The following is a 14,782-nucleotide window of genomic DNA, read 5'->3' on the forward strand; positions in this document are numbered from 1 at the left end:
CTCTATATCATCTCACTATCGATTCAACCAATCGATTGATATAGATAAGAACCTTTCTACTCAAGGACGCTATTATACTTAGTTATTTGGCACCAATACAAGTAAGTATAATAACCATAAAGAAATGTCTTTATTAATATATAAGAATATGATACATCGAGTCCATACAACAATCATCATATGATTAGCTCTAGGGCTCTAACTAACAATCTCCCACTAGCACTAGTGTCAATCTGTGTAGGCTCTAAGGCCCAATGACCTAATGTGACCATCATGTTTTCTCTGTGCCAAAGTCTTGGTCAAAGGGATCATCGATGTTAGCCTCTGTGGGTACTATGCAATTCTTCACATCTCCTCTATCGATGATCTCTCGAATGAGATGGAAGCGCCGTAGTATGTGTTTGGTCCGCTGGTGTGAGCGAGGTTCCTTAGCCTGCGCAATTGCTCCATTGTTGTCACAATAGAGCTCAATAGGATCTGCAATGCTAGGAACCACCCCAAGCTCAGTAATGAACTTGCAGATCCAAACTGTCTCCTTTGTTGCTTCTGATGTAGCAATATACTCGGTATCTATTGTAGAATCAGCAACTGTATCTTTCTTCGAACTCTTCCATCTCACAGCACCACCATTCAAACAAAACACGAACTCAGACTGCGATCTATAATCATCCTGGTCAGTTTGGAAGCTGGCATCAATGTAACCCTTTACAGCTAGCTCGTCATCGCCTCCATATATCAAGAAATATTATTTAGTCCTTCTCAAGTACTTAAGAATATTCTTGACCACTATCCAGTGACACTCACCTGGATCTGACTGGTATCTGCTCGTCATGCTCAAAGCATACGAAACATTAGGATGAGTACGTAGCATGGCGTACATGATAGATCCTATGGCTGAAGCATAAGAGTTCTTATCCATGCGGGCTCTCTCCTCTTTAGAAGAGGGACTTTGAGTCTTCGAAAGACTCACACCATGTGACATCGGCCGAAAACCTTTCTTGGAATTTTGCATGGCAAACATAGTAATACCTTGTCAATGTATGTACTCTGACTTAGGCCAAGCAATCTCTTAGATCTATCTCTATAGATCTTTATGCCTAGAATGCATGCTGCTTCACCTAAGTCCTTCATTGAGAAACAATTTCCCAGCCAAGTCTTGGCAGACTGCAGCAAAGGGATGTCGTTCCCAATGAGTAGTATGTCATCCATATACAACACAAGGAAGACAACTGTGTTCCCTACAACCTTCTTGTAGACACAGGGTTCATCTTCATTCTTGATGAAACCAAACTGTTTGATTGCATCATTGAGTGGAAGATTCCAGCTCCGAAAAGCTTGCTTTAGTCCATAAATGGACTTATGCAGCTTGCATACTCTGCCAGTATGCTGTGTATCTACAAAACCCTCAGGTTGTGTCATGTACACATCCTCGAGAAAGTTTCCATTCAGAAACGCGGTTTTGACATCCATCTGTCAGATCTCATAATCGTGGTATGCTGCAATAGCAAGCATGATCCGAATGGACTTAAACATCGCTACTGGAGAAAAAGTTTCATCATAGTCAATACCATAAATTTGCTTGAAACCTTTAGCTACCAGAAGACCCTTATATATAAGTCCATCCATGTGAGTCTTTCTCTTAAAGACTCACTTACACCCAATGGATTTGACCCCCTTCAGGTGGATCAACTAAAGTCCATACTTGGTTGGTGTACATGGATTCCATCTCGGATCTCATGGCCTCTAGCCACTTCTCAGAATCTGGTCTCATCACAACTTCCTAATAGGAGGCAGGCTCATTCTCAACGAGCATAACGTCATCATGGACAGACAAGATAAATGAGTATCTTTCAGGCTGACGACGTACCCTATCAGACCTGTGAAGAGGTTTGTCTACTTGAATTGATTATTGTTCCTCAACTCCTTGTGGAGCAATCTCATCATCCACAATACTTTGTGGTTCCAGTTCAACTTCCATCAAGGCTTCAGTGCTATGGTCCATATCTTGAACTTCTTCAAGATTGAACGTACTCCCACTAGTTTTTCTAAAAACAAAGTTCCTTTCTAGAAATACCCCAGTCTTAGCCACAACTACTTTGTGTTGATTGGGAATGTAGAAGTAATATCCCTTCGTTTCCTTGGGATATCCAATAAAATAGCACTTATCAGATTTGAGTCCCAGTTTGTCCGAGACTTGACGTCGAACGTAAGCCTCACAACCCCAAATCCTCATAAAAGGCACCTGAGCATCTCTCCCAGTCCATATCTTATATGGTGTCTTTATCACAACCTTGGATGGAACACAGTTAAGTATGAAGGCTGCTGTATCCAGAGCATAGCCCCAAAGAGATATAGGAAGATCTGTGTGACTCATCATATACTGTACCATATCTAATAGGGTATGATTCCTCCTTTCGGATACACCATTCCACTGTGGTGTTCCAAGAGGAGTGAGTTGGGATAGAATCCCACACTCAGCTAGATAGTCACGAAACTCATGGCTAAGGTATTCACCACCTCGATCTGATCGAAGTATCTTAATACTCTTGCCAAGCTGGTTTTATACTTCATGCTTGAATGCTTTGAACTTTTCAAAGGATTCTGACTTATGTGCCATCAAATACACATAACCATATCTACTGAAGTCATCAGCAAATGTAATGAAGTACCTATAACCACCTCTGGCAGCGACATTAAAAGGGCCACATACATCACTATGTATAAGTCCTAACAAGTCAGTCGCTCTCTCGCTGTGTCCACTAAAGGGAGTCTTGGTCATCTTGCCTAGTAGGCATGACTCGCATGTCTCATATGATTCAAAATCAAATGAGTCCAGCAAACCATCTTTATGGAGCTGGGATAAGCGTTTGTCATTTATATGACCTAAGCGACAATGCCAGAGATAGGTTTGGTTCATTTCATTTGATTTGAACCTTTTGGTATTTATATTATAGATGGGGTTCTCTAAGTCTAGAATATAGAGTCCGTTCATCAGAGGTGCACTACAATAGAACATATCATTTAAATAAACTGAACAACATTTGTTTTTTTATTATAAATGAAAAACCTTTCTTGTCCAAATAAGAAACTGATATAATGTTCTTAGTAAGAGCAGACACATAACAACATTCATCTAATTCTAGTACAAGCACAGAGGACAGAGATAGATAGTAAGTCCCTATAGCAACAGCAGCAACTCGTGCTCCATTGCTTACTCGTAGGTCCACCTCGCCCTTCGTCAATGCCCTGCTATTTTTCAACGCCTACAAATTAGTACCAATGTGAGAAGCACATCCGGTATCTAATACCCATGATGAAGAAATAGATAGATTGACTTCGATAACATATATACCTGAAGTAAAAGTCTCACTTCTCTTCTTCTTAAGATCTTCCAGGTAAACTTTGCAATTCCTCTTCTAGTGCCCGGTCTGACCGCAGTGGAAGCAGGTAGCATCCTTGGCGACCCCTCCTTTGGGTTTCAGTGCCTTGCCTTTGCCCTTGGCTTGGGACTTTCCCTTACCTTTAGGTTTGCCCTTGCCTTTGCCCTTTTGCACCATCAAAATGGAGTTAGGCTTTACCTTCTTAAGGTTGAGCTCAGCAATTCTTAATATGCTTAGCAGCTCAGGCAGTGGCTTGTTAATTTCGTTCATGTTGTAGTTCATGATAAATTGACTGTAGCTTTCTGGCAAGGATTGCAAGATCAAGTCAGTGGCCACCTCTTGGTCAAGTGGGAATCCCAACCTCTGTAGGTTCTCTATGTACCCAATCATCTTGAGTACATATGGACCTACGGGAGTCCCGTTTTGCATCTTGCACTGAAATAGTGCCTTAGAGATCTCGAATCTCTCATGTCTTGCTTGTCCTTGATATAGTTGACGAAGATGTTCAACCATATCATAAGCACCCATCAACTCGTGTTGCTTCTGAAGCTCAGAGTTCATGGTTGCGAGCATAAGACATGACACATCTATTGCGTCATCTTAATGCTTCTTATAAGCATCTCTGTCAGCTCGCGTGGCAGTGGCAGGAGGTGCCTCGGGAATGGGCTGCTCCAGGACGTACAGATTTCTTTCTTGAGTGAGAACTATTCTCAAATTCCTATACCAGTCCAGGAAATTAGCTTCATAGAGCTTGTCCTTATCAAGGATAAAACGCAGAGAGAAGGTGTTCTTGTTTGTCGACATGACAATCTACAACAGAAAAATACAGAAAATAAATATCATATTCCACTAATCATTTAATTAGGCCTTTAATTAAACGATGCTCCCACTGAATTATAGAGCTTTTGTAGAATCGAGTGATGGATGTGGTCAAAACACACTCACTAGATTCTAACCAACTAGCTATAATTCTTGCGGGACATGATCCACATTATATTACGCCTTGAGTTAGCTTTGGCTAAATCACCCAAGACTTAGTATGATCGCTAGGTAACTAATTACCAATTACATCTCTATGCAACTCTTGTTTATAGGATCAAGATCCGCATGTATATTAAAGCTTGAATTAACTTTGGGTAAATCACCCAAGAGTTAATATAAATGTGATTTTGACCTATCTTCCAACCATTGAAAGAATGCCTATAGTTAAACCCGATCCAATTGAGTTAACTAGTTTTACTCAATCTAATTAGTTTGTACTCACCCAAGCTTTGATAGGTGGGACCAAGATTGTCCCTCTGCACCCTACTAAGATAATATGTGTTGCTCTGCTTTGGCAGATTCAACAACAACATGTGATCGAGGTAGTGATGGGTATCAAAACGTGATAGGCATTTCAAGTTGATGCAATTAAGATCTAATCTAATCGTTAATGTGTATCATATACGCGATTAAGATCTAATCCAATCATTAAGATGTATCATATACACGATTAAGATCTAATCTAATCGTTAATGCACTAATTAATTACTCTACTCTAGCATGCATCATGTACACACAAGCAATTAATTTAATTTTGATTAGGTCATGGCCCTACTATGATCTTCTCAAGCCAATGAGAAGATCGGACGGTCAACCTAGGGTTATCAGCTTCTCCAAGCTCCTCCCTTTGACCACCATGTGTTGCTCGCACCCTCCTCGTAACTCCGTCTCGAGTGGACCTTCCATCGCTTCAATTTTGTGCATTACAAATTTGAAACTCGAGTTACATTCGAGTCTAAAAATCTATTTACAACAAGAATTAAATTAGAAAGGCACGACGCGCAGATCGCGTATCAAATACAACACGCACAATCACACAAAATGACGCGCAGGCCATATTATGAATTACAATACATTTAGTCCAATCAAATTGAGTTTTGGGGTCATGACCATCATAAAATCATACATAATTCTAAATTATATATTTTATATAAATTTATGCAATTTTACTACTATTTTTATAATTTTATGAGTTACAATTTCTCGGCGGTCCCATTTAGCGATTTTCGGGCGCGATCACGGGACAATGCCCCTTGCGGAGTTAGGGACAACACCCCTTCTCATGAAATGAGTCTCACGAGTGTCCTACTACGATCTTACAGTGCTTTAATCCGCTGTCCCAAAACTATTTGGGTGAAACCTTGCCGTTTCGGAAGGTTTTTCTCGGTATACGAAGCCTACAAGTGTCCAAGCACTTGTTGCTTCGCATCTCCAAGAAAAATACTTATAAAATCTATAAAAATCGTAAATTTATAGAAACTTATAGATCTAATATTTTTCATAAAAATACAAATGAAACATGTACACGCTTCGCACATGTCTCTGATACCACTGTTGGGACTTTCGGACTGTAAAAATCGCTTTTTGCGTTGCGGAAACCGCGAAGTCTTGCCACCGGATCCGTGCGAAGGTTAAAAATTTTACATGTATATGTTTGTAATCCTAGATATATCTTAGATCTACATGAAAGAAAGTATACCTTTGATGCGAAGCCCTTCGCTTATCCCGCTCGTCCAAGGTTCTTCGGATCTCAAGTGTGTTCAAGTGTACATACCTCTAGAAGTATCCACACGGGACAAGAGATGGAAGAAAAACACCTAGAGTGTGCTAGCACTCTTGAATGTTTTGGCCAAGGAGGATGAGAGGGAGAGAAGAAAGGAAGAGAGGAGGAAGAAGAAGGAATGAATGAGCACACAATGCTCTTGATTCCTCAATTAAAGTGGCCGACCATTTATTGGAAGGTTATAAACCTCCATGGAATATCAAGAGTCAAGGCTCTTGATCTCCCTCATTAGGTGGCACACCTTGATGATGTGGAACACCATGATTGGCCGACCCATGCCAAGTGATTTTGGTCAAGTCAAACTTGACCAATGAAGTGACATTTGGTCAAGTCAAACTTGACCCTTCACCTTCCCTCTCAAGTCAAGTCAAACTTGACCCATTTATCTCCCATGGTTGATCAAATCTAACCATAGATTCAAGTCAATTTGATTTAATGAATCTCTATTCATTAAATTAAATTGATTCAATGAGTCATAATCTAAATTAGACTCATTAGACACATGAATCAAACTGAGTCCCACTCAATTAGTTTAATTTGGATTACTCTTAATCCAATTTGGTTTATCATATGAACTTAATCCTCTTGGTTCATCATATGAACTCATTCTCCATCTAATTGCCCTTTGTGTGTGACCCTATAGGTTTTTGTAACGTTGGCAATGCTACTAAACCCATTTAGAAGCATAAGTAATGAGCGGTATCTAGCAACACATCATTACTACCCAAGTTACAAGAATGTTGAAATCCAACATCACCTTGTGACTACTAATTGTAACCCTTCACAATATATGATAATGTCCTTCTATCCTTGACATCTAGATTGATCAATGTGAGGCATAGACCATGTCATCCTCTAATCAATCTAATTCTTGAACTCCAAGTAGACTTACTCTAATCAAATGAGTTCAATATCTCATATTGACTCATTTGGGCATGACCATGCACTTAGTGGTCTCACTCTATCAAGAATAATGATGTCACTCCCGTCATATAGGAGGGATAGATCCCATCTACATCACTCACATCCCTCCGCATAGTTTGTTACATACCCAGTAATCGCCTTTATGGTCCACCTAGTTACGGGTGACGTTTGACGAAGCCAAAGTATGTAACTCCTTATGTAGGGAACCATGGTGACTTCAGGTCCAAGGATTAATAATCATACTAATAGTCACATGAGAAAGTATATGACGCTCATATAACGATCCATGATACTTTCTCATGGCGGGTCATTCAGTATGCATTCTCCAATGCATACCCTTCTGCCAACTTGATATCTCTATATCCATGACTTGTGAGAACAAGTCATCGAGTTGACCTACATGCTAGTCTCGCCGCATTAACATTGTCCCTGAATGTTAATACTTGACTAGGAATGATTCAGAGTAGTGTTCTCTATATCATCTCACTATTGATTCAACCAATCGATTGATATAGATAAGAACCTTTCTACTCAAGGACGCTATTATACTTAGTTATTTGGCACCAATACAAGTAAGTATAATAACCATAAAGAAATGCCTTTATTAATATATAAGAATATGATATATCGAGTCCATACAACAATCATCATATGATTGCCTCGAGGGCTCTAACTAACACATTTCACTTCTATGTTCTCGAGTTCCCGATCGACTCACATAAACTTCGCTGTTCTACTTCATTTGTTGACCTGGGTGTGTGACTAATTCTCATATCATACCTCATAAGCCTGGTGGTGGATCGGTCGTTCGGTAGTGTGATATTCAGATATCTGTGTCGCTCGGGACAGTTGACAAGTACACTTAGCAAATTTTCTCCTTTCCCTATGCTCTCTCGGATGAGCACCCTGTGATAGTGGCTGACGTCCTCCAAATTTCTGGAAGACCGTACAAATCTCTGATCATTATGCCCAAGCACACCGCCCATGCCTTTTAATTAAACCTCATTAATACTCCTCTATAACCTATTGACATGTGTCCCACTTTCTGTTGTCACACGCTTGACGTGATAGGCGAATATCCGCTGGGATGTGACAGTGTCTTTTCAAATTCTCGACTGAATCTTCTCCTAGCTTTTGTGCAACCCTTGATCGGATGGCTGTGGGCAATCGACCACGAGGTTTATAAACCTCCCTTTGCTCACTGTCATCTTCACCATGTCTTGTATTCTCTTCTTTGAGCAACCTCTGCGGCGTTTCTTCTCCCCTTCTTCTCTGGTGACCCTTCTCAATAAAGCTTTTCTCTTTTCTATTGTTGAATCCGCACTTTGTTTCTTCCCGATTCCTTCGTTTTCAATGGCCAGTTCTTCGCAACTCCCTGTGCTCATCCTTGGGCTATGGTATATTTCCACTGAGTCCATGTTTGATGAGGATGATATAGAAAAGATGAAATTCACCTACCACTTTTCACCCGATTATCAAGTTGCTATTCCCTTTGCTTACGACCGACCACACGAACCACCAGCCGATTTTCTTTCTTTCTTTAAGGACCAGTTTAGTGCAGGTCTCTGGTTTCTCGTTCATCTCTTTTTTTCTGTCATTTGTAAATATTTTTACATCTTCCTTCATCAATTAATGTCGAATTCCTTTCGGTTGCAGTGTGGGGTAGTAGTCCTCTTCCGCCTGCACGACCTTCCCTGGACGCCTCTGGTCTTTCATTATTTTTATTACCCAAAGTTATTTGAGTCGAGGACCTTCCTGTTCCAATCCCGAGTGGGCTCGGTCATCTTTGATAAAATGTTGTCGTCCAATAAGCATTAGAGGAAACACTATTTCTTCGTTCATTTTCTCGAGCTGCTTGACTTCCCAACCGGCTGGCAGATGGAAGTGATGAAGCAACCGTCGCTCAGGAGATATCAAAGCCGATCAGATTATCTCTAAGCAGCCTTAAGCTTGCTAGACAGAAGTATCACATTCATCGGCTGCTATTGGAGGGCGTCCTTTACGTGTTCGGCTTGAGCTTGATCTGAACGCGGCTTTCGTCCAACATAGGTATGCTCTTTCTTCTCTTCATCTTTGAATCTAACTAATTTTTCTTTCTTTTTTGCAACCCGCATCATGTTGAGGGCACGTGTTGCCAGCAAGAGTAGACTCGCGGATGCCGAGATCAACGCCATAGGTGTGTCCTAACTGGAGAGTCACTGCTTGCAACCGGTTGGTGACAGTGGGGCGAGTGAGACTCTTGCACCGATCAACAAGGGTGGAACAAGTCAGATGGTGGCTAGTGGGGCAGCGACTGCTATAGTTGATGTTCCTCCAGAACGACCTTCGATGCTACTGATCGTGGTGGCTTTGAAGTCAGCCACTTCCGGCAAACCCCTGCAACAACGCAAGAGGTGTCATGGGGGAAGCTTCCTCCCTCTCCACCACCCCGAGCCGGCTCATGCTCTACCTCCGAGCGGGGTGAGACATCAATGCCCATTCTTCCTAAGCAAGGAGCTGTAGTGCGACGATCTATGCGCCGTCGGTCACCTTCATGCCACCATCATCCTCGCAAGCCGCACAAGTATCCATCATCTGGTCGACTCCTACATCCAAGTCCATGGGGAGAGCGACCTCTGACCCATCCGGTTCGAGCGGCCAACGCCAAATAACGACAATTATTCATTTGACAATTGAAGAATGGCGCAGCCCGGACGACGTCGCATCTCGCACCCCCGAGAACTAAATTCAAATCTAAAGGCCGCTAGCACAAATATGGGCTGATACCAGGGCCCGTGCTACGATTATCTCTCTGGGGGAACTAGCGAACAACCATACCTAGATGACCACTAGGGTATATTTACTGCCTTTATATTTACTTATTTTCACTCGCTCGGCCTTTACGATCTCCTTGTCGTTGCAGTACTGGGTTAAGAGCTTAGCCATGTGCTAGAGGCTAGCGTTTCTGGAGCATGAAGTCCAACAGATGCACACCTCGAGTGGCCAGTCGGAGGCCTCTCAGGTGCGCTTAGAGCAACTGACTGGTGAGGGGGCCCAACTCAAGGTCGATCTGCAGTGGAGGTTCGAGTTGCTGAAGGCAGAGAGGAGCAAGTGCGCCAAGCAGGCTTCGCAGCTAGCGAGGCTCATAAGCAGGCTAGCTCCTTTGAGGTGAAGGTCAATTCAACCAATACTAGGAAGCTTCGAGTCATTGAGGACTTGGAGATCAAGAACAAAGAGGCTCGGGTCCTGGCCTAGAACCTGAAGGAGGCAGAGGCAGCTCTGAATGCCGAGCAGATACCCGATCGACTGAGCAAGCAGTGACGCAAGAGCATCTCACCACTAAGGATGTCGAGTTGGCTTCTATGAAGGCTGACATGGAGGCCTCCCAAACAGCTTTAGAAGTTTATAAAGGCGTAGAGTCTAGCCGATTCGAGATTTTGAAGCTGGATTACCTCCGATTGGACCCCTTTAATGATCGGCTCACCGAACGGGCGCTCTTCCTCTTCAACCTCGCCATTGACGAGATGCTTGACCAGCTGAAGGGCGGCGGCTATATCCCAAGCTCATTGACCAATAAGATCATCAGTCAGGACAAGTTGAATGATTCGCTGCCTGACAACGTGCTAGATTATCTTGAGTGACCCCCGCCCGCTAGGAAGCTAGCCTCCTTTTGTACTGCCTCTAGTTATTTTGTAAAATTTTTCAAGTGTTAATGCATGATCGCCCATTCGGTGAATCTTTGTTTAATTGGTTTTAACAGCATTCCATTATGCATCGTCGTTCAACGTTTCTTCCTTTTGTTCAATTTTGCACTTGTTAATGAATGCATTGCCACTCGGTTTGAGTAGGACTACGAACCACTTATCACTTTGCGAAAAATCTCTAAGTATGGTTCCCTGTACTCCCGATCGTCAATGTAACTGGCTGATATGTTGTCGGAGTAATTATTTGTAACACCCCACCCTCCTCACTACTGGACTGTGAGGGCGGAGCGCTACTGGACTACTAACTTTACTTAGCTATCCTTGTTCACATGTTGATAGAAATTCCTAAAACTCTCGGAGAACTCAAAACATACAATTAACTAGCAGCGGAAGACTAAATGACTCATATAATACATTCTTAATAAATGACAATCTTAATAAATTCTTATGCTAGGTCCTAAGGCTTCTATAGTCCAGGCATCACACATCTATCCGCACCTCCTTGTCGCCTTCCTTTGCTATAACTTTTCCTTTCCTTTATCTGCAGTAAGAGGAATATGCATCTATAAGCAAAATTACTTAGTAAGCGATATTTAACTCACAAAACTCGAATATGCATGTGAATATACTGAAATCCAAAAGCCGAATGCTCAAAAGGAAAACTACTCATGCTCATCTACAAGCAAAAGAAACGTACTGAAATGCTAAACGTGTAAAACAAATCTATACAATCATGCTAGCATAATCTTGCTGAATTTTAAACACTTTCTGAATCTTATTTCACTTGTTTAAAAACTTATACTTTAATACTTCAAAATAATAATCAACTTTCTTCTTGGGCCCAGGCGTAGTACCATCTTATGCGCGTTCCCTAATAGGTTGGGGTAGCGAGCCACCAATTCTAAAAGAGCAGACCTCGGTCTACCAGGGCCAAGACCTCGGAGTTGGACACCTGGATTTATTTAACGACAACCTCGGAAGTCGGGTACTAGCCTCTTAAATAAAGTAAAATACTTGTTATCTTTTATTACTTCTAATATATAATGCCTCGGCATTTTCTTTAAGCACCTTGTGTGCCAAAATCCCTAAAGTCTTGACTTTGGGATCTACTTAAGGCCTTGGCCTTTCTCTTTCTTTTCTTTATCTTTCTTACACTTGTTAATGTTGGAACCCCAAGGTTGTTTTGGTGTGATCAACAAGTTAAGTTAGGTCCTGCGTTGTTTCTAACCTTGTGTCTAAGTGTGCAGGAGCTTAGGAGCACAGGTACTCGAGCGGAAGACGCAGCTAGCGAGAAGGACGGCACGCTGTGCGTCCGAGGGACGAGGTGCTGCGGAAGAGTACACCGGCGGACGAGAAGGAAGTGCGCGCGGTGGGTCCGAGGTGCCGGAGCGGAAGATTGCTCGGGAGCAAGAGACGCCGCGAAGGTCGGCACGGGTGCGACCAGGGGCAATCTGCGGATGAGTCTGTTGGTGGGACGAGAAGGGACACGGTAATTCCGGGGCGAGGCGGGAGGAAGCACGCTCGAGAAGACCGGAAGATGGGTTGGGTGAGCCCTATTCCGGATGTCGAGATCACCCAAGCAAGCGGGCCGGGCGAAAGACCGGACGAGGCGGTGAACCGAGAGAAACGGGCCAAAGTCAACTGGGTTGACTTTTGGCTCGGGCGCCCGGAGCTGTCCGGGGCGGCCGGAGCCCCGGAATGGACTTTCAACAGGATCGAGTTTTGACTCGATCCGACCGATGAGGATAAAATTTATCCCCAGTGCCGGAACCCTTCAAGCCCGGACCAAGACTATAAATATAGCCTTGGTCCAGAAGCTTAAACGGAACTCACTGATTGTAAATCCAGTGCTTGCACACTCTCTTTTAGTCTAAGCTTCTGTTTTCTGCACTTCAACGTTGTACGAGGCTTCTCCGCCAGAAGGAGTTTTATTGAGCTTAATCTTCCTTGGATTAACAACCACATCGGTTGTAACCAAGTAAATCTTTTGTGCCTCGCTTTTCTTTATGCTTTTAATTTACTGCTTAGTTTATTTATGCAAGTGTTAGCCTAAAGAGTTCGAGGAGGGTTTGTTTTCCTTTTTGTGTTAGCAGGATATCCAACAACCCCCTCCTAGCCGGCCCAACGGTCCTACAAGTGGTATCAGAGCCGAGTACGCCTCAGAAGGACTAACCGCCGTCTGAAGCAACAAAACGATGGCCGAAGCTAGCGAATATCCACCAGCATTTAAGGGGGAGTTTTCTTCATGGAAGAAACAAATGGAGGTATATCTTAATTCTGATGTTGGTATTTCTTTCATATTAAAATCTGGCTATGAAACACCAAAGACAATGAATGGAGAAGAACTCGATCTACGCCTCTGGAACAAGAAGCAATGCAACGAGTTTGTGGCAAACGGGCGAGCTGAATTCCATCTTCTAACCGTAATACGAAAAGAAGATCTCGACAGAGTCGGAGAGTACAAAAATGCAAAAGAACTGTGGGAAAAGTTCTTGAAGATCTACGAAGAACCAGCCAATGTCGAGGATGAATCCAACACCTATTCAACGCCAGAACAGTCCGAGAATGAGGAAACTGTCGAGATAGTCGATCTCCATCCCAGCCGAAGCTCATCCCAAGTGAGCATCAATGAAGGGGAGATATTGGAAGAAAACAACTCAACAGGGGGAGAATCAACGACCGACGAGGTAAGTAAGGTATGGTCTCTACCTTCTGAACAACCGGTTAATTCAATAGAAAAATTGCCTGAAGATTTTTGTGATTTAAAAATTGAATTATCGAAAAAGTTTTTTGAATTAGAAAATCAATTGTCAAATTTTTCTTACAAATTAGAAATATTATCAAAAGAAATTTGCAAATTTAAAAATATTTTGACAAAAGAATTATGCAAATCAGAAGAATTTTTCGAATTACAAATTTCTCTCTCGAAAGAGTTTTGCAATTCAGAAAATGAGTCATCGAAAAAGTGTTTCGGATTAAGAAATCTATTATTAATAAATTCCTGCAAATTAGAATTTTTATTAAAAAATTCTTGCAAATTACAAAATATTCTTTCAAACGAATTTTGCACATTATCGAAAGAATTTTTTATAGCGTCGAAAATTTTTATCAAGTTAGAATCTATGCTATCGAAATATTTTTGTGAACTTGAAATTCAAAAAATAATAGAAATTAACATGATACAAATTGTTGCATGTTTAATATTTTTTGCTTTAAATCTGAAAAAGTGTGACTTAAGAATTTCTGATAAATTAAAATGGAAATTTAAACCTTCTGATTAAAGCATAAAATATATAAATAAATAAATGCATAGAAAATTTCTCTTTATGTTATTAATTCTCTGAAATTTTCTTGCATAAAGTTTTCTGTTTAGAAACTTCTTAATCTTGATGTCGAATGACTTAGAAATTCATCTTGACTTAGAAATATTTCCCTGAAAATTATTGAAATAGAGTTTCAAAATTTTTTTAATGTCAACCCTTAGATTTCGTTTGTACCCCATTTTTATTGTGATCAAAGGGGGAGAAGGGAAAGTATAAGTCTAGGGGGAGGTAGAAAAAATTGAAAATTAAAATTTGGAATGTTTGAAATTTAATTTTTTCTATCATGTTGCATGTTATTGCAATAAACTGTTTAATTTCATATCTATTGTTGACCCTAGCTTAACTTGGGTTGATCACACCAAAAAGGGGGAGATTGTTGGAACCCCAAGGTTGTTTTGGTGTGATCAACAAGTTAAGTTAGGTCCTGCGTTGTTTCTAACCTTGTGTCTAAGTGTGCAGGAGCTTAGGAGCACAGGTACTCGAGCGGAAGACGCAGCTAGCGAGAAGGACGGCACGCTGTGCGTCCGAGGGACGAGTCTTTGCGGAAGAGTACCGTGAGGCGAGAAGGAAGTGCGGTGGGTCCGAGGCCGGGCGGAAGATTGCTCGGGGAGCAAGAGGCGCAGCTAGCGCGAAGTGTCCGAAGGACGAGAGATCTGCGGATGAGTACACCGGTGGACGAGAAGGACACGCGCGGTGGCGAGAAGCCGGGAGGAAGCACGCTCGAGAAGACCGGAAGATGGGTTCGGTGAGCATTCCGGATGTCGAGATCACCCAAGCAAGCGGGCCGGAGCGAAAGACCGGACCATAGGCGGTGAACCAGAGAAGAGAGCAAAGTCAACTGGGTTGACTTTTGGCTCGGCGCCGGAA

The sequence above is a fragment of the Zingiber officinale genome, chromosome 4A, assembly GCF_018446385.1.
Source record: "Zingiber officinale cultivar Zhangliang chromosome 4A, Zo_v1.1, whole genome shotgun sequence".
Classification (NCBI taxonomy): Eukaryota; Viridiplantae; Streptophyta; class Magnoliopsida; order Zingiberales; family Zingiberaceae; genus Zingiber; species Zingiber officinale.